Source organism: Sinohyriopsis cumingii, chromosome 14, assembly GCF_028554795.1.
Source record: "Sinohyriopsis cumingii isolate HCF-2022 chromosome 14, ASM2855479v2, whole genome shotgun sequence".
Classification (NCBI taxonomy): domain Eukaryota; kingdom Metazoa; phylum Mollusca; class Bivalvia; order Unionida; family Unionidae; genus Sinohyriopsis; species Sinohyriopsis cumingii.
The window spans coordinates 118,253,693-118,274,525 of NC_142974.1; the positions used below are offsets into that span (position 1 = coordinate 118,253,693).

General features: G+C 35.2%; 1 protein-coding gene across 2 annotated transcripts in view; it reads right to left on the bottom strand.

Moving 5' to 3' along the window:
- The window catches only part of LOC149784694 (uncharacterized), a 114,450-nt gene extending 93,959 nt beyond the window's left edge, over positions 1-20,491 (bottom strand). The window contains exon 1 of one of the 2 annotated variants that reach the window (XM_089932731.1): positions 19,805-20,491. The gene's annotated coding sequence lies outside the window, so the exon portion shown is untranslated. Of the gene's footprint in view, positions 1-16,916; positions 17,201-19,804 lie in introns of those variants that run through there. The other variant, XM_089932732.1, reaches the window with a different exon arrangement.
- Positions 20,492-20,833: the final 342 nt, after the last annotated feature.

The window sequence follows — 20,833 nt, forward strand, 5'->3', positions numbered from 1 at the left end:
GCCATTTAATTTGGTCTGTGTGTATCGGTGTACTAAAAAGAAACAGCCATTTAATTTGGTCTGTGTGTATCGGTGTACTAAAAAGAAACAGCCATTTAATTTGGTCTGTGTGTATCAGTGTACTAAAAAGAAACAGCCATTTAATTTGGTCTGTGTGTATCAGTGTACTACAAAGAAACAGCCATTTAATTTGGTCTGTGTGTATCAGTGTACTACAAAGAAACAGCCATTGAATTTGGTCTGTGTGTATCAGTGTACTACAAAGAAACAGCCATTTAATTTGATCTGTATGTATCAGTGTACTACAAAGAAATAGCCATTGAATTTGGTCTGTGTGTATCAGTGTACTACAAAGAAATAGCCACTGAATTTGGTCTGTGTGTATCAGTGTACTAAAAAGAAACAGCCATTTAATTTGGTCTGTGTGTATCAGTGTACTAAAAAGAAACAGCCATTTAATTTGGTCTGTGTGTATCAATGTACTACAAAGAAACAGCCATTTAATTTGGTCTATGTGTATCAGTGTACTAAAAAGAAACAGCCATTTAATTTCATAAAGCATGTCCATTTTACCCACCCCCACCCCAAGAAACCTGAAGAAAATAAGTTTAAAAAGGACCATCTGCCAAATTTAAGGTGGATATCAATGATGGGAATATGAAGACAACAAAGCAGAATATGCCAGTGCACAAAAAAAAATTAAAGATCGTAAAATACCAGGATACTTTTAACAAAGTTAAAGATATTAAAATACCAATATACTTGCAAAAAAATTAAAAACAATATGGCAGTATATTTTCAACATCAGAGTCAACACCCGATCTGTACACCACACTTTCAACTAAAGTGGAGAAGGCAAATAACAGAAAGAACCAACGACCCATGAGACGCTGCTGGCAAGCTTTCTCACATACCCACATTAGCCGAATCTGAGACTCGAACCCACACAAAAAGAGGTGAGATGGCAGTGATCCATAACGAAGAGTGCTTTTGACCACTCGGCCACTCGGGGCCCCCATATATATATATATATATATATATATATATATATATATATATATATATATATATATAAAGAGAGAGAGAGTGCACATGTTTAATACAGCATGTTATAAAAATACTGTTGGGCACCAAATTTAGTTTACATTGACAGTTACAAGATCTTTTGTTAAACTGATTATGTAGGCAAAAATATTTTAAAACTTAGATGAAATTCAGCACTTGATCAAGTCAAATTCAATGCTTTTTTTTAATAAACTCAATGAAAACTAGTTTTACCCATACCAATTAGTCAAGAAAAAAAATATTCTTCATTATACTCCTTATCTAAACCAAATTACCCTTTTTTATCAGCAGGTGATTGTTTGATAGGACTGTCACCTAAAAAAAGATTAATAAAGCAGAACTAATAAATAGGTCAGTAAATATCATATTCCTCTGAACTTTGGTAGGCAAGGATCCAGGAATTTTGAAATGTGGGGGCACATTATTCTTTGCTATTAAAATTTTAAAAGTATAATATATTTGCTAAATATTATCCCCGTTATTCAGCAATTTGTACTGAACTAGTGACCCATAAGAGATAATGAGACCAACTGAGTTACTATGACTCTATTCCATAATCATTCATCTAACTGCAGAGAGGGTTGAATAAATAAAAAGATGTATTATGATTTATGTGAAAATATAACACTACAAACTATATAAAATCAAACACTATAAACTTTATAAAATATAACATTATAAACTATATAAAATATAACACTATAAACTATATAAAATATAACACTAGAAACTATATAAAATCAAACACTATAAACTATATAAAATCAAACACTATAAACTATATAAAATATAACACTATAAACTATATAAAATCAAACACTATAAACTATATAAAATATAACATTATAAACTATATAAAATATAACACTATAAACTATACCATATGGCATCTAAATCAGGAACATTTGTCATCCAACATACATGCACCCTTGCCCAAAAAATGCATACAACCAGTCACACCAACTGTACATTTATCCTATTTGGCACTTGTACAAGCTGTTTAAACTCACTGTCAGGCCGATGTAAACAAAATTATGTACTTTTATATCAAAATGTTTCTTCAACTGACAGCTATAACACTTTGTAAAACCAACCTCCACCTAATTGTAACCAACAAACCTAACTTGACTGGCATTCAATTTAGGTGCAGAAAATCAGGGACAATGCTGTCATGCGTTGAAGTATTCAGTACAAATAATAACAACAATCCTATGATGACAGTGTTGTCATGCCCAATTCGAGAAAATCTGTTTCTGTGCTTTTAAAAATACTAGAGAGCATATATATTATTCAATAAGAAATTTTGAGACCAAAACTGAATTTTTTGGAAACATTCCCAATATATATATATATATATATATATATATATATATATATATATATATATATATATATATGTATTACTGTAGGGACTTGATACATGCACATTTCTTTCTATTTTATTTGCTTGCAAATATCCATTTTTAAAGCACATATGGAAGGATGCAGATGGTAAACAGACCTTGAACTTCACACTTATATTGCACTCCCCAACCCTGTGTATGCCAACTGTGTTTATTACCACTGAACTGTATGTTAAAAAACAAAGCAAGAATGAACCTTTGATGCTTTTTAACTCTCAAAACCATAATGGGGGAAAAAAGTGATTTCCAAAATGGAGAGCACTCTAGATACAATGGGAGCTAACTCTTTAAGCATGTACATACACACATTAGGGCAGTTTATGACTCTGTCCATATGCTTCTAACATTAGTTTCTTAAATGCACAGCTCTGATATTACTGAAAATCAAGTTCCTTACACAAGTACCCAAGGATATTGTATATACATACTCTATTAACAAGGTGGATCCAAAAGCAAACAATACTGACTCTGATTTGCCCTCTCTTTTTGCATCAGTAGATCAGGGTCTGTTTGTCCTACTCATTACTCCATAAAACTGGATAGATCCAGATCTGTGGGTACATTATGTAATGGCAGATCTGAGTCTGTGCAATCTGCCCTGACTTCTAAGCAAGATTATATGATAGAAGAATTGAATGTAAATTGAGAATGGCTAATCTTTATGTTTGTATCAACAAGTTCTATAATCCAAAGATCAAAGTGATAACACTTTCTTGGTACTCTCAAATTCCACAGAAAGAGGCAAAATGATTCAACCTGCAAACATAAATTGGCAAAAATCATCAAGTATGTGTCGCATTCAAAAATTAGCAAGCAGGGGTCACATTCTCCTCCCTGTACTGTACAATGCTAAACTGTATCACAGCCTAATTACACTGGTAGAATGTTCCGGTACAGTATACCTTTGATAAATTTTTCACTGAACACTTGCACAAATAAGTACATTCCTCCAACCCAGCATGCACTGCAGATAAGATACTAGTATGGCAAGTTGTACGAAGTTGAAAACTTGCCAGGTAAAAAGCTATGTTGGCTGAACTTGGCTAATCTTCAGTACACTGTATCATTGCAGACCAAGACATACAATATAAACTTTTGACAGCTGGTCACCGTTATGTTTCCATGTAACGGTTTTATGAATACATAAACATTTGAAACTAATTGTGCCATAGTCTTCACTTCTACCTTATACATCATCAACTACATCAACAGATTGTGAAGCAAATTGTGGCAACAGTATCTCACTTACCTGGTTATTTATACCATACCTTGAAATGTGTATTATTTTAATACTACGGGCTCACCCTACAGGTTTTTCATCACTGAGATGACAACCATAATTGGAGCGAGAAAAAAGCAATGAGAAATCAGCAACAATACAGTGAAGGAGAATTTAGTGTAAGAACAAGGAGCAACAATAAAGTAATGGTGAAATTAGAGTAAGTGTGTGTGTGTGTGTGTGTGTGTGTGTGTGTGCATATGTGCAATTTGGATTTTTAACATTTTCAGTCATATAGCTACAATGTCTGCAGTGTGGCAGTTTATAGTGATGTCTAGCACTGGGGTATCATGCCACAGACATGTAGCATGAAGTCCCACCTAGTCACATTATCATGACACCTTGTCGATCAGTCCTAACACTGACCTCTTAATGCTGAGCACCAAGCAAGGCAGTTGTTAGTACCATTTTTATAAGTCTTTGGTATGACTGCCAGGGATCAAACCCACGACCTCCCGCATCCGAGGCAAACACTCTAACCACTAGGCCATCAGAGCATTCGAATTCAGAGTAACAACTGAGAACGAGAAAAAAATAAAATAGAAATCAAGATTTTGAATCCAGAGTGTCAGTAAAATAAAGGAGAAATGTGTTAAATGTGCCGTTATTTAAAAAAAAAATACAAATCCCCTGAAATTCAAATACCCAACTCAAAGTAATCTTACTGTCATTCAACTAATACTGAAATAGACTCACCCCCACCCCCACCAATAAACAAAACAATCATGTTCAATCAGAACACATTTAAAGAGTTACCAAACTTCACATTCAAATCATCATTTTTTTCTTTGGCTGATGCTGATCGAGTTCAGGTCACAAGATCCAAGTGACAGATGGACAGACACGACAGCAGAGAGAGAGAGCGAGAATCCAACATAAACCCAAAAGGTTATGGGGTGTAGAAATTCAACCAACAATGGAGCTTGACAAATATTGCCTCATTCTCTATGCATGGTTTGCCCTGATGCCATGCAGAAGTAGAGTGAGATCTGACATGTTTACTGCAGCAAAAATGTGGGCAAATTTTCAAACAGCCAACAAGACTATAAAGATAACCTTGAGTAGGGCAAGAAGAAAACTATAAATCACAAGGTAACATGATCACAAATTTAGCAAGAAAACTAAATTACAGAAATAGAATACTACATTACAGAAATAGAATACTACATTACAGAAATAGAATACTATATTACGCAAATAATAGAATATTTATCAAGAATGCTACATTACACAAATAGAATGTTCAGCAAGAATAATACATTACACAAATAGAATGTCCAGCAAGAATAATACATTACACAAATAGAATGTTCAGCAAGAATAATACATTACACAAATAGAATGTTCAGCAAGAATACTATATTACACAAATAATAGAATATTTATCAAGAATAATACATTACACAAATAGAATGTTCAGCAAGAATACTACATTACACAAATAGAATGTTCAGCAAGAATAATGCATTACACATAATAGAATACTAAATTATCTGAGGTTGACTGCATTGGACTGATCCCAGCCCTTAAATAGGATGTAACCCACCCCCATCCCAGTAATGCATTGGACTGATCCCTTTAAAAAGTATGTAAGCCATGTCATGCATTAGACTAATCCCTTTAAATGAAAGTCGTCAATTTCATTGGACTGATCCCTTTAAATGTAAACCAGGTAAGGGGCTAATCTTAAGATGGCAACATGGTGTAGGACCTGGCAGTCTCAGAATCAAGATGGCAAATGTATGTGGGAACTGGCATTCTCAGGATTAAAATGGCAACTTAATGTAGGAGCTGGCATTCTCAGAATAAAAAGGTTGTTATGCTGTAAATTAAATTACGTTTGCGTGAATCAAGGTACAGTGATCTTACCAAGCCAAACCTTTTACTTTGGAGAACTGGCTTTATAAAATGAAATGCCTATTTCTCTGAAAAAATATTGTCTATACTTGCTTATAGGTCATACAAACAGCACAGACTCAGATCGCACAATGCCCTGAGATATATTGATCTATGTGGTTTGCTAAAAGTAGTAAGTGTAAGAAACACTACAGATCCTGATCTGCTGGCACACTAAGCATCTGGAGATCAGGGTTCTTGTTTGAAGTGGGACCCAATACAGATGCAAGTAGTACATATATTACACTTTAGTATATATGCCAGTTAAAATATCACATTATTTTAGTACTGCACAAAGCTGTCTTAATAAGGTTTTGCTTCTTTTGATAAGGGACAACTGTAATTATAAAGAATGTAAAACGTTTTCTACTTAAGGAATTATGATTCTGAAGGTTACCCGATGGTGCCTACCTAGCCGTTTTCACATGACAACTAATTTTGTCACAACAAAACGTTAAATAAATATAGTAGCTGACCATTTTTCCTGAACTTTCTAAAAATGACAGTGATAACATAAAGGAAGGCTTTTATCTGCATTCAATACAGAGTCAATGCCGATTGCAGATGGGTCCGACTTTTATACGAGTACTGACAGCAAATGCCAAAAGCTTTGAAGATCAAACATTTGTAAACTTGGGTTACAAACTGCTAAAAAAAGCAATACAGGGTCAATGCACCTCTGTCTGCGTGGGTTCGAGTCTCGGATTTGGCTAATGTGGGTATGTGAGAAAGCTTGCTAGTAGCTTCTCGTGGTTGGGGGTTCTTTCCGGGGTTTTCCAGGTTTTTCCTCCACCATTATTACTGGCTACCATGCATAGCCTATCATGTGTTGAAAAATGGCGTTAAACCCTACAAGAACAACAACAACAGTGTCAATATGCAGATTGCAGATGGGTCCAACTTTTATGTAAGTACATACAGTAAATGCCAAAAGCCTTGAAGATCAAACATTTATAAACTTGGGTTACAAACTGCTAAAAAAGGCAATACAGGGTCAATGCACCTCTGTCTGCGTGGGTTCGAGTCTCAGATTCGGCTAATGTGGGTATGTGAGAAAGCTTGCTAGTAGCTTCTCGTGGGTTGGGGGTTCTTTCCGGGGTTTTCCGGGTTTTTCCTCCACCTTTAATACTGGCCACCATGCATAGCCTATCGTGTGTTGAAAAATGGCTTTAAACCCTACAAGAACAACAACAACAGTGTCAATATGCAGATTGCAGATGGGTCCAACTTTTATGTAAGTACATACAGTAAATGCCAAAAGCCTTGAAGATCAAACATTTGTAAACTTGGGTTACAAACTGCTAAAAAAAGCCTGGCCAAAAACCAACTGATCCAATGGAATTTCTGCTCTGATCCTGCATAATAATAACACTATGGTAAGTTCATCTTTCCCTTCTGATTAAAAGGGTTTCAAATCTCTATGTTTGAAGCCTTCTGGACTCAGGTTGCATAGCAACTCAAAATTAGGGGCACTAAATCTACTGTTAATGGTTTCTAATACAATCTTCCTAGTGATTTTTGTAAAGGTGTGGCTCATGGTACTGGAAAACAAATAAAGAAAAAATAACATATTTGCCCAATTTTTTTAAAATTCTAAAGTGGTATTTTTCAGCAGTAAAAAGAACATCAGTTCTGTGAAGAAAGTGTCCATGTAAAAGATATGTATGGTCTTCACGTATATGCCTGAAATGTGTCCATATGACACAGATGCCCCTGCCAATATGAAAAAGACTAGTTCAAAAATGCGGTGTTACAGCATTCCTATGGTCAACAACAAGACCCATATATGGACATACTTTATATCCATAACTCGAATCCAACCGCAAAAAACATCAACCCCAATCTAGCATTGTGTAATGTGCAAAGACCAAGATCTGCAGGCAGATGTGCTGCAGACAGATGTGGATTTATGCAGTTAGACTGGACTTATAATTGAGTATATATGGTAATTATCCAAATGGTTTCAAAGATAGTCAACCAGAATGTAGGCATGAATGATAGTAATATTATATATCTACTACACCTTTCAAGGTAAAAACTGATCAGTCATAACCCTATGACTGTAGACTCAAATCAATCATAGCCCTATGAGTGTAGACTCAAATCAGTCATAGCCCTATGAGTGTAGACTCAAATCAGTCATAGCCCTATGAGTGTAGGCTCAAATCAGTCATAGCCCTAAGAGTGTAGACTCAAATCAATCATAGCCTTACAAGTGTAAACTCTAATCAATCATAGCCCTATGAATGTAAACTCAAATCAATCATAGCCCTATGAGTGTAAACTCAAATCAATCATAGCCCTATGAGGGTAAACTCAAATCAATCATAGCCCTAAGAGTGTAGACTCAAATCAATCATAGCCCTATGAGTGTAAACTCAAATCAATCATAGCCCTATGAGTGTAAACTCAAATCAATCATAGCCCTATGAGGGTAAACTCAAATCAGTCATAGCCCTAAGAGTGTAGACTCAAATCAATCATAGAATCATAGTCCTATCAGTGTAATCTCAAATCAATCATAGCCCTATGAGGGTAAACTCAAATCAATCATAGCCCTATGAATGTAAACTCAAATCAATCATAGCCCTATGAGTGTAAACTCAAATCAATCATAGCCCTATGAGTGTAGACTCAAATCAATCATAGAATCATAGTCCTATCAGTGTAATCTCAAATCAATCATAGCCCTATGAGGGTAAACTCAAATCAATCATAGCCCTAAGAGTGTAGACTCAAATCAATCATAGCCCTATGAGTGTAAACTCAAATCAATCATAGCCCTATGAGTGTAAACTCAAATCAATCATAGCCCTATGAGGGTAAACTCAAATCAGTCATAGCCCTAAGAGTGTAGACTCAAATCAATCATAGCCTTACAAGTGTAAACTCTAATCAATCATAGCCCTATGAATGTAAACTCAAATCAATCATAGCCCTATGAGTGTAAACTCAAATCAATCATAGCCCTATGAGTGTAGACTCAAATCAATCATAGAATCATAGTCTTATCAGTGTAATCTGAAATCAGTCATAGCCCTATGAGGGTAAACTCAAATCAATCATAGCCCTATGACTGTATACTCAAATCAATCATAGTCCTATGAATGTAAACTCAAATCAAACATAGCCATATGATTGTAAACTCAAATCAATCATAGCCCTATGTGTGTAAATTCAAATCAGTCATAGCCCTATGAGTGTAAACTCAAAATCATAATTTGTACAGATCTCAAAATCTTTTTTCAATACCTTTTCAATGACCTCCAAAGTTTCAAGGTTATTTTGTTTTATAGAGACTGAACTCTTTTCATGTTACTTTGTAAGGTACTGGGTATTATGTGTCATTTAATCCACCCAATTTTATCTCATATGTAGATAATGCAAATTTAAACAAGTACTGCAATTTATTTAGTTTTAATGTTCGCTTTTTCTCATTTAAATTTAAGACTTTATCAAACTGCAAGTAGTTTTTCAACAATTTCAAGGATTTTTTTATTCGTAAAGCAAAAAGGTTTTTCTAAATTTTAATTCATGTAGTTTTCAAGGTACATCCATCAATTTATGCATATTCAAAGCTGTATGATCCATGGAATTTGATATCCCAAAATATATCTACATTTATGACGTAGTCGAGTCCAACGAGCCAAATCCGTTCGCTGATCGCTGATGGATCTGACAGCTTAACTTATGTTCAAAACTGTGAAGATCCACGCACTATAAGAATATATCCTTGGGCAAAAAAAAAGACAAATGCACATACCCAACTGACATCTATCCCCAGGGGCAGTCTTTATCCTCCCCATTTCACATACTGATCAAGATTTATCTTTAAAAAACATGTAATGCCCCCACTTTAGGACAAAAAAGTTCACAGCCGTAAAATTTAAATAAGTAAACCCAAACAAAATCCAAATCCTAAGTACAATAGCCTAAACTCTCATGAGCTCATCTACATATTTGTAAATTATCACCTGTTTACTTTGAGCATTGTTTGCTTGTTTGTGCAACTAAGCTTTTTTTTAAAATAATTAAATGCTCATTCAAAAGAGTGAGAGGAAAAAGAAAAAAAAGCTAACAAATTGCCATAACAGCCCAAATATCTAACTGGGTCATCTACCTACGATGAAGTAGTTTTAAGTTTCATATCTCTAAGTTTAGTAGTTGTTGTACATCGTGCTAAAATGGAACTAGGATGGATGCACTTATGACGGCAATCTCTATTACCCTTCCTACTACTATAAATGAAGAACACAAATCTGAAGACAGCAGGTTATGATCGGCTGTTGCCTGATGCATTGGAAGATTACAGTCAATTCAGTTTGTTCTATCAATATTTTAAAACCAAATTATGTGACAGCGTTTATTAATATATAACTATACTATTCAACGCTTTGTACGCAGCTGCATCAATAACCGAGAAAAATGTTTAAAAATGTTATATCTCACCTTTTTCAAATAAATGCCCTTTCAGATTCTTCAAACACTGGCTTGCATAAAATTATTAACAAGTTGATACTGTTGACATATGACATCATACATCTGCATTTTTCCTTGGAAAAAGGTGAGACAAAAAAAATCTTCCATCAAAATATAAACTGATAAAAATCATGAAACAACCCATAAACTATATCAGCTCCTGACCTATTTTGATGCTTGTCATATCATCACCATGGACTTGCCATAATGAATTCACTTACATACTTTAACACACCGAACATTTCTCCACTCCTTCATTTCCAAACCTAATCTGTAGGTCAAAGTAATCAGTCTTTGTGTGCTGCACTATCCTAGATAGTCATTTGGCCTGTGGCTAAAATACTGGATCTCCATTCATTTGAATCTACTTACATTGACCTATTGTGAATTAGAATGATTAACCCGTTTCATGCCATGATACCAATGAAACAAATCAGCTCTAGTGAGGATTGGAATTCATTTGGGTGCTATCTGATGAGAATAGAAACGTGAAGTTTTTGAAAACACTGATGTTATAACTTTAATATCTTGAAAGCACACACGGTGGAGGATTTGAAACTGATACCTGTAAGGAACAGCCCTCACCCATGGCACTAATGGCTTTGATCATGCCACTTGGAGTTGTGTGGCAACTATATGGGCAACCTTTCTTTGTGCAAGATGTACATGAAGGCATCCAAAAATGAGTGGCTATTTTTACCTATTTCAATTTGGATATATTTTCAAAAGCAAGAGTTCCTTTCTGATACCTTCTTTTTACAAACCCCATTAAGCAGGTACTTTCTATGTAGATGTAGGTTGTAATCTAAGATTACTCACTTGTCCATTGCAATTTTCAAGAGTCCAACAAGATTTTCGAGAGTCCACCGTGTCCACCAAGATTTTCAAGAGTCCACTGAGTCAACCAAGATTTTCAAGAGTCCACCAAGTCCACCAAGATTTTCAAGAGTCCACCGAGTCCACCAAGATTTTCAAGAGTCCACCAAGCATTTGATATTGGCCAAGACTTTTGCCTCAGTTAATCGTTCCACGAAGGCACATAATTCCTGGCATACTTGAAATATTAATATTTCCTCTAACAGCAGAACATGTCATTAATTTGTACACCAAGTAAGAATGAGAAACAGATCCAATTGCAATTCAAAAAGAAATGTATAACTGATTGCAAGGCTATGAATTACAATTTATGTTGATTATTCTAAATAATTTGTCAGTGACAGGTTTGGCAATATGAAATATATATGAACTTGTCAACTTCTTATTATGTTTGCCGTCTCTTCATTTTGGATGACATATTTTGCATATATAATAGTTCCGCTTGTCAATACAATGCAAGTGGAAACGATGCAATATCTCTTCATGTGAAAAATTCTGACTGCCATTCGTGATCGCACTCAAGACAACATTGCATTATTTGAAACTATCCAAGCATACAAAACCTATATAAACTTCAACAGTGTCTATAAAGTCGGGTGAAAGTAACAGGAAAACAGACAACACAAACCCTGATCTACCAGCACATTATGCAATGGTAGTTCAAGGTCTATGTTGTCTATAATTGGACCTGACTTGTACACAAGTATGTATGATATGTATTACTTTCCACAAAAGACAAGCCCCCACAATCAATTTACAACAGGTCATACAATTTTTAAGGTTCCCATGGTCTCTTAAATGCTTTGTTAACTTGATCAATTTCTTTTGAAAGACTGTAAAATTATTAAAATTGTGTAGCATAAGATTTTTTACTTTTCATCCATTTTTAAGAGAGATCATTTAAAGTCTGATTCTCTCCTCAACCCCTACCCACCTTGCAAGTTCATAGTTCTACAGTCCTACTAGTTAAAAAGTGTTATATTCTCAGTGACATCATAACCTAACGATTACATCATTTGGAGCAGCATGACTTACTTTTGATTTGTTGATTTACAAAATGCAGACTACTGGCACCTTCAATATAGTTTCTAACCAGTCTATAAAGATAGCTTCCAATATAGGATCTTGTAGTTTCTTCAGTGTCATTTATAAACCTTCACAAGAAACTTGATATTTGTCTTCTGATTAATGATAGATTTTAGATATATGAAAAATAATTGTTCTGCTTTAATATATTCAATGCAGATAAGACCAAGAGTCCCCTGAAGGGAATGACACTCTACTGTAAAAAGAATTTCCATGAATTCAAGACCATTTCTTCCTTTTAGCAACTTAGTGATGAAACCAACTATGACATTCTTTAGCGATAACATCCAATCATCTGAAATTGCAACAACAAGATTTTCAAGATGGCTGTGATGGTGTTTATAATGGATGTGTGAACAGCACTATTTTCATCTAGAACCAACTAGACCGAGGGATGAATGTATGTATAAAATTTCATGGCAATCCTCCAAGTAGTTTAGGAGGAGTAATGTTAACAAACTTGTGCTAACAGACAGATGGAAGAAATATGTCTAACAATAGTTCATCATGAAAAACTCTTCTGGTCTATGGCCAGTACTTCTAAATATTAAAAACAAAATTCCAGCACAGTCCTTCTGAAATGTATTGTTCAAACTCAATTCATAATTATTAATACAGTGGTTATAAAGGCTGTACACCTTTTCTAACTCTATAGTTTTACCATCTGATCCCCTCTAAAATGGGAGCAGTCCTTTTATAATTCCATTTTTTCTGTCCAAAATGGAGGACTAAAATTAAAAGACAGGGGTCCCTGTATACATTTTCTGTGCAGAATGGGTTGTTTTGTAAGACAGCGACTCTTTATATATTCAGACCAAATTCCATTACTTTTCACACAATGGTTGCACTGTGAAATGAAAAATGCAGCAAAAAAGTCAGACACTGGCAGCAGACTGGATAAAACTGCAACGACACAAGTGCTGGAGCTTACTTCTGACATTAACCGGCACTTTTTTTTTTAAGTAAAGCTACGCTTTTCTCCAAATCAAGTCCAGATGTTTTCCATAGGGTGAATTCATGTATCATTATAGGTATCAACTTTCATGGTTTCATATTTAAAAAAACTAATAAAAAGATGACATTTGTATCCCTAGTCAAGTTCCTGGATTTGGGAAGAGATCCTATTATTTCCACACATGGATCATTGTTCATTACATTTGTAAATTCCTGGAGTCTAACTACCAAAAATCCATAAAAAGTGATAATCTCAAAGGGTACAATTAATGCATCCATAAATCAAAGAAGGAAAAAAAAAACAATTGACTATCATGTTTTTTCCTGAAAATTAATTAGGTTACAGCTCTCTATCAGACAAGGTAAGGGATATAACTAGACTGGCTGCCAATCCTTATAGCTTCTCTCTTACCAATTCACAATAGGTAAGTTGTGATTCACAGCCTTGCCGACAAGAATGATGAAGTTTGGAGACAGCCCCTCTTACAAACTCAAATTTGAGTCAATAAAATTGGTCTATGATTACTGTTATGTCTAAAATTAGTTTATATTCTATAATATACTTTGAGATTAAATCACCAAGTCCACAAGAACTGTACTTAAAATGGTAAGAATGAAAATTATATGACCTACACCATATAAGAAATGATGAAAATTTTAAAAAATCTTCCAGTCTTCTGCTTTTAAAGAGTAAAGTATGCATTTCTCTGATGCTAAGAGTACAATTCCTTAAGCTTCTGTTACAATCTTTGCATTATTTATTTCAAAAATGGTATTCCGCAAAACGAAAGCAACTGCCTTAGTTGCGTCATTTGTAATTACATTTATGGATTCTGTATTGAAATATCATTAAGCTGTCTTAGAAATCACTCTTTCTTTAGACTGTCATAGAAATCACAGCTGCTTTGGGCTCTTAGAAATCACGCCTACTGTTCAACAATATTTTTATTCCTACTTTAATTACATTAGATTTATATACAGATCTTGAGTCTTGCATCACAAAACTAACTGAATGGCAACGATTTTTAATAATGCCTTTTGTTTCTGTTGGCTTGAATCAAATGTCAAATTACCTTGCCAATTAACATGTATAGATGTTTAAAATACCAACTCAGGAAAATGACACTTATTTGTTTTTTACCTGTCCAGGAACATTAGCATAACAGAGAAATGGTGGATTTGAATATCATTTGTTTTAAGGCTGATATGCTATTATCTAAATAAAGTATATTTGACAAAATAGAAAGTTTGAAACCCATTAGAGTGTCATTCTACGATGTGTAAAGACTGGATCCATGCTGATTTTTAGGCATCATGCCATCAATTGAAAGAGCAAAAAATTGTCAACTGCATTACCTTTCTAACATCACAACATACTCCAATATTCTGAACAATCCCCACCCCCCTTTCCATGAATGAAATGGGGCAAGTTCGCTCTGAAGCTTTCAGTTTTAGACGAGTCTTATGACATGGTCTTTAAAAATGCTACATATGCATGCTTTTTGTGTATAAAAAAAACAATTATCAAAAAATCCACAGTAAAATAATTTTTGTATATTTGACCTCTGACCCCTCCAAGGAAACCTTGAGTCAAACTGTAAACAACATACACCCTGATCTGCCACCATATAATGCACATGCAAATCATGGTCCATCTTGTTTGTTTTATTGGTTACTGAATCTACCAAACTGCAGAGATCCAAATCTGCTGGTGCATTAGGGGTATGTGCTGTTTACAGCTGCACTTGACTTGCATGCAAATACATACGGTATACTCCCTCGTTGACGGTTGCCATAACTGAGAATTTATGTGCCAAACCTCTCTGAAAAATCTTCGGATACATACGTAAACTTGCTCTTCACAAGGACAAAATCTCTCTGTGTGACCTGGATTTTTAACGATGCTTTAACAATTTTTCTAGCATATCGGTACAATGTAAAACTTGGCCGGGGTTTGAACCCATGAAGTCCTGCATCCGAGGCAAACACTATAACCACTTAGGTCACAACAGCACTAGGGCAAAATCTTTAGGTAAATTTAAGATATAATACAACTGCAAACAGAAGCAACCTATCCCCATGCAATCAAGGTTCTATTTTTATTCCCTATTTCTATTTATTATGTTCTTGTTGGACTCATTACCCAAACGGTGAAAAACTAATGAAATGCTCTTGCTGGACTCATTACCCAAATGGTAAAAAATTAATGAAAAGCTAATTAATTCAGACCAAACTAAAGTGATTCAAATAACCACTCAAAGACATAACTCAATGCATTATATTCTCAATACATTTTAACAATGTTGAACTGAAAAATGTCCGAAAAGATCACACTTTTAGGAATTAAAGTTAGAAGCATATCACTTGCCAAAATGATGTCCAAGAATATCTGGTTACTATCAAAGTATTAAAGGGCAAACAATACAAAAACAAAATTAGGTATTTTAATACACTGTATGATCATTAATAACGTTCTTCTTCCCAAGCCCAAAATCTGAACTGTACAAAACTGTATTGGTTTTTCCTGGTCCAATGTTTATTCAAACTTTTTGTCTAACAATGTCCAAGAAGCATCATCAGTGCCTTACTTTCATCATGGATGCTTGCAATGGATGCAATCCAGATAATGTCTATAAAAATGGTAATGGCAACTTTTGGTTCGTATGCGTGTGTGTGTGAGAGAGAGAGACAGATGTTTGCAAAAAGGGATGTCCTGTGTACACAATATTCTGGGTGCGGATTCTATATTATGTTGCCTATGTATCCAAAAATCCATAATACCATTTTGTATCCATAAATCCATAATACCATTTTGTATCCATAAATCCATAATACCATTTTGTATCCATAAATCCATAATACCATTTTGTATCCAAAAATCCATAATACCATTTTGTATCCAAAAATCCATAATACCATTTTGTATCCATAAATCCATAATACCATTTTGTATCCATAAATCCATAATACCATTTTGAAGGATACTTCTTTCTCTGCTGCACTGGATATATTTTTACCTGTAAATATATCAATAGTTAAAAGCCACAATGAAGTTCTTGTAGTATTTGTGCTACCCTGATAAAATTATTATTATTACTATTATTATTATTGAAAAGTTACAAATTATGCCTACAACTATGTATTATGATCAAATTTACCCCCCCCCCCGGGACATCATCACTAATGGGTAAATTGTTCTGTCCCTAGACCAGGCTATGAATTTTACATGTTGATCCGTGCAGGCTTAAGCTTAAAAAATTAAGTACCTAGGTCTGTATGTTAATAAATCAAAGGTAGATGCTGGGTGTCACCTTACAGCCTTTGCTGGCATATAAATGCAAGTGAACAATATATCTGGTGGAGGAAGAACCATAAAAGAACTGTCAACCCTTGGAAAGACACTGGCAGCTTTCCTGTCCCGCTGGTCGAACTAAAACTCAAATTTATGCAAACAGAAGTGGGATGTGTGGTAATTTGTAAAGGTGAACACCTTAGACCACTCTGCCACCAGGATGTCCATCGGATAAGTAAACTTGGTAAAATGGACTGTATATTGATTATTTTTATTCACATACATACATACATACGGGTCATACATACATACGGGTAGACTGATAAATTATAAACGGTTGGTGACTTGCTCAACATAATTTCCCCTCGTGGTGCCCTTACCTGTAATTTTATTTTGAACAAGTCACTGCACATATAGCAGCAGTTAAGGCTTTCAATGACATATTTATCAAACTAAAGAAAAAATCAATTGACATACACCATGCGGCGCTACCTTGCGAGGTGTCAAATCTCACCTGGATTTTTAACTAGTGTACCTGTCCACTGAAAACAGAACGATATCTAGAGTGGGAAATTGAATTACTTACCCTGCTTGGGGCTTTGCAGTTTTCTTGAAACAGTTGTAACCCAAAACAAATAAATTCTCCCACCAATGGCAGTACGGTTGTAAAAGCTCGGCTTGTTTTAGAAAAACTAGGCCAGGCTGGAATGTATCTATCTAGATTGTTGAATGATTCATACTCAACATGTGCACATCGGTACCACGGCCAGTGATCTCTCTTGCCCCTGATCTGTACAACCAAGCTGTACAGATGTTAAACCAGCCCTGTAAAACAGCACACACCGTACTCCCTTACATTGCTGGCAAACCTATTTGTGTACTGCAAATATAATACTCGTGTACAATTATTATAATACCGCACAACGACAGTGTACTGTTAAGGGGAGGAGTTCTCAATTCTAATTATAGACCTCGGAAGAAATGTGGGGTAATGCACTGCTGTGCAAATACTGCTAGTTCAGTCACTGTGTTATCCATTTCAACACAACCACTGGGCAAAGTCATCACTGACATTTTCGATAATTCCCATAACCTAAACATACAAAGATAAGACAAGATTCCGTCGTTATAGATAATCATACAAGACAAAGCAAATTACAGAAGCATGGTAATGTCACAAAACTAAGGATAACAGAAAATATAGACAAATAAATTCACTTATTCACAAATACAAAATTTTAAACAGAAACGGTTTATAAAATCAATAAATAGACATTTATTAACATATGTAAATAACCGAAATAAATGACAAGATATTATAAACAAAGAATTCAATATTCAGTGTTGGCCCATGCATATCTAAATTGTACACGTGATTGCCTGTCGCTCGTATCAATGTTAAGTACTAAAAACCTTACCATGGGACTAAATAGCCAACTTTAAGACACTCAACTACAAGAAACGGCTTACAAAGGTGCTGAATATATCTTCTGCGAAAAATTTGCTATCTTTACTTTCAATAAAGCCAGTAAAACAACAAGACCAATAAAGACAGCTTATGCACAAACATTTCATTAAAAATAAGAGATCTTGAAAGTAATATTGGTCATTTAGAGACCAACATATAAATATGTATGTATATGTATGTGTATGAGAGTATGTAGGTGTGTATAGGTTTTAAGGCACATCAGCACAATCCAGGTTATACAGTGCCAAACTGAAAAGTGGTAGTAAACATGACAAGGTTAAAAAAAGATAAAATCTTTATTATTATAGACGCAAATTATACTGTTATTAAACAGCAAATGCAAGTTAATTAGGTGCAACTTGTGAAGTCCTTTACAAAATCACACACACACACGTGTGTGTGTGTGAAGAGAAAAGATCTCTGGTTTGTAATGTATTTTGGGTTACATTTTCAAACATTAGTACAGCAGGAAGCTTCATGTATACATGAGAGATTGTTTTTAGTTTCATGACAAGGAACTTAGAGAAATCAATGTACGGAGACAAAGCAGGGTAAATAAATACATTAAAGACTGGTTGTTTGTTGGAGATGGAGTGTGTGGTGGTTTATTCAGAATCATATGGTATGGTAAATAATGCAGTGTCCACCGAATGACCAAACAGGATCTACAACAGGAAAATCCTGCACAGACAGGATGATTTCCTGTTAAGCCAGATGCTCTCAACAAACACCATTGACATCAATCTGGTACTATGATTTACTGACGGGGATTTCTTTTATTCTTGAATTTGGGTCAGTGGGGCTAGATAGAAAACAAGCTAGCTAGAGCAATTGTTAATTAACACACGTTATAACTGACAAGGTATATATACTTATAGCATATAGGCGACAGTGACACTCAAATTGATGTTGAAAAGCAAGCATGGATGTATTGAAAGAAATGCATGAAATATGGGTTACTGAGATCTATATCTGCAAAGGTTATGTTTGTGACATGAAATGACGTTAAAGTGATTCAAGTTCCTCCCATTTTTTTTTTACAATAATTTTCAATTAGATATGATCTGAAGTTACATAAAGAGATACGTTTTGTAAAACACAATTAAAGCCAGTACAAAAATGTTAATACAGACCTTAATCTGCTAGTACATTTTGTGATGGGCGATTTGAGTCTATGTCATTTGTAGTACTGAAAGTATACCCCTATAATGTTCAAATCAGAAATCAGGTACCAGTTACGATGGAAAGCATAGAGTAACAGCTGTGAATATGGAAACCAGTGTTTCACTCTCTTATGACTAGAATGTTGCCCCATCATCAAACCCATACAATTCATTTTTAATTATATCAAAACGTTTTTAACCCCACACAGGTGCAAAATTAGCACTTGTAAAAAAAATGTTAAAAATTCGTTGTTTTTAGGCTGTTTATTGTATATAGTTTTTAAGAAATGCAGTTCTATCGATTATGTGTAATGTTTTATTCCTTCTGTCACCGATTTCTATACGTTTTATCTTAACTTCCTCTTGTTTTAAATTCTAGAACAAAACTTGTTTTTTACGAACAACTAATTCAGTCTGTATGGTCCTCTTCGTCACTGAAATGTGCAAAATATATCCATCGACTTTGACGCACTATAAAAATTAATTAATTAGTGAAAGGAAATAAAACGGTACACCATAGGAGCATTATTATTGGATTCTTGGACTTCCAATCATTATACGTACTGCAGAATATGCACCATAAATTAACATGTCATGTTTAAACATTACTTACCTTTAAGTGCAGACATGGTAACGATATGATTGAAAAATTGTTCAAGCTACATTAAAAATGCAAATCACACACACACACACACACACACACACCTACCTTTAAGCATGTCACGAAATAAAATATAACAACCGCCTGACGATTTTCATCTTTCTTTCGTCCTAACTCACCCACCCGATCCTATACAGAATCAACTTTAGCACAAGCGACCGCTTCTAGCCCTAGTTACTTACCTCGACCCCGTGACGGCAGCACCTCTGTTCCGCAACGTGGAGGTGGCGCGGCCCAAATAGCCTCTACGACAAGCACACCGTTCTGTTCTTTCAATGCACTGCACACATAACTATGTCACTCAGTTGAGAAATAGTTGCCTAGCCTACTATGCTGTACTGTTATCTCAAACTCTCCTTTCCCCCAAGTGGAATCACCATGTCTTCTCCTCCCCCGACTGAGTTCACATGGGAAGGGGTATTGTCATTTCTAAGCCTCGGAGGGGGTAATACACACGCTCTCACCCTCACCAGCTTTTTTAATCGAAGGATTTGTCCACTTCTTCGTTCAGCCGTGATCCTCGTCGCACTGAATTACCAATGCGTGACCTGTACCCTTACTAGAACTGTGAAACGTATTTACCAGTCCCCAGCTCAATAATGGGTTAGTTTACGCAGAAAGACCACTATAGCTGCAATGTATATAGGTAAACTACACTTCTCCACGCCGACTCTACTCCCAGCTATTCGAGTGTTGATTCAAACTAACCTCATATGCAATCTCCATGCAAGGTTGAAAGATATTCATAGTTCAGTCCATTCGATTTGAAGGGGGAAGCGAGCTCAACATAAATTCATGCAAGATCATTCAATGTTGTATTATCGATGTGTGCAAATGCCACTATAGTAATGTACATGAGGAACAATCGAATTTCCAGCAGTGTCCTTTACAGCGTTGGCCATCACTGCAGATGATACAAGCCTATCTTTATTGAATCCGACACCTGCAATGAATGGTGGCGCAATGTACACAGTGTCAATAACCCAATTAGCAGGTGCCCCTCTAATTAGGCACTTTGTGCATCAAGTGCTCGGGGCGAATTGTCAATCAGCGGTACCCTTGTACTGCTTCCACGGCCATTTAACTGTAAAACTGGGAGCAATGCCATTAACAGTACAATAGACCCAATTGAATCATTCTTGCAAAGGGTGTGATTGTTAAGAAAAACACCACACAATAGGAACTCTGCATATGTAAAGGAAGAAATTAAC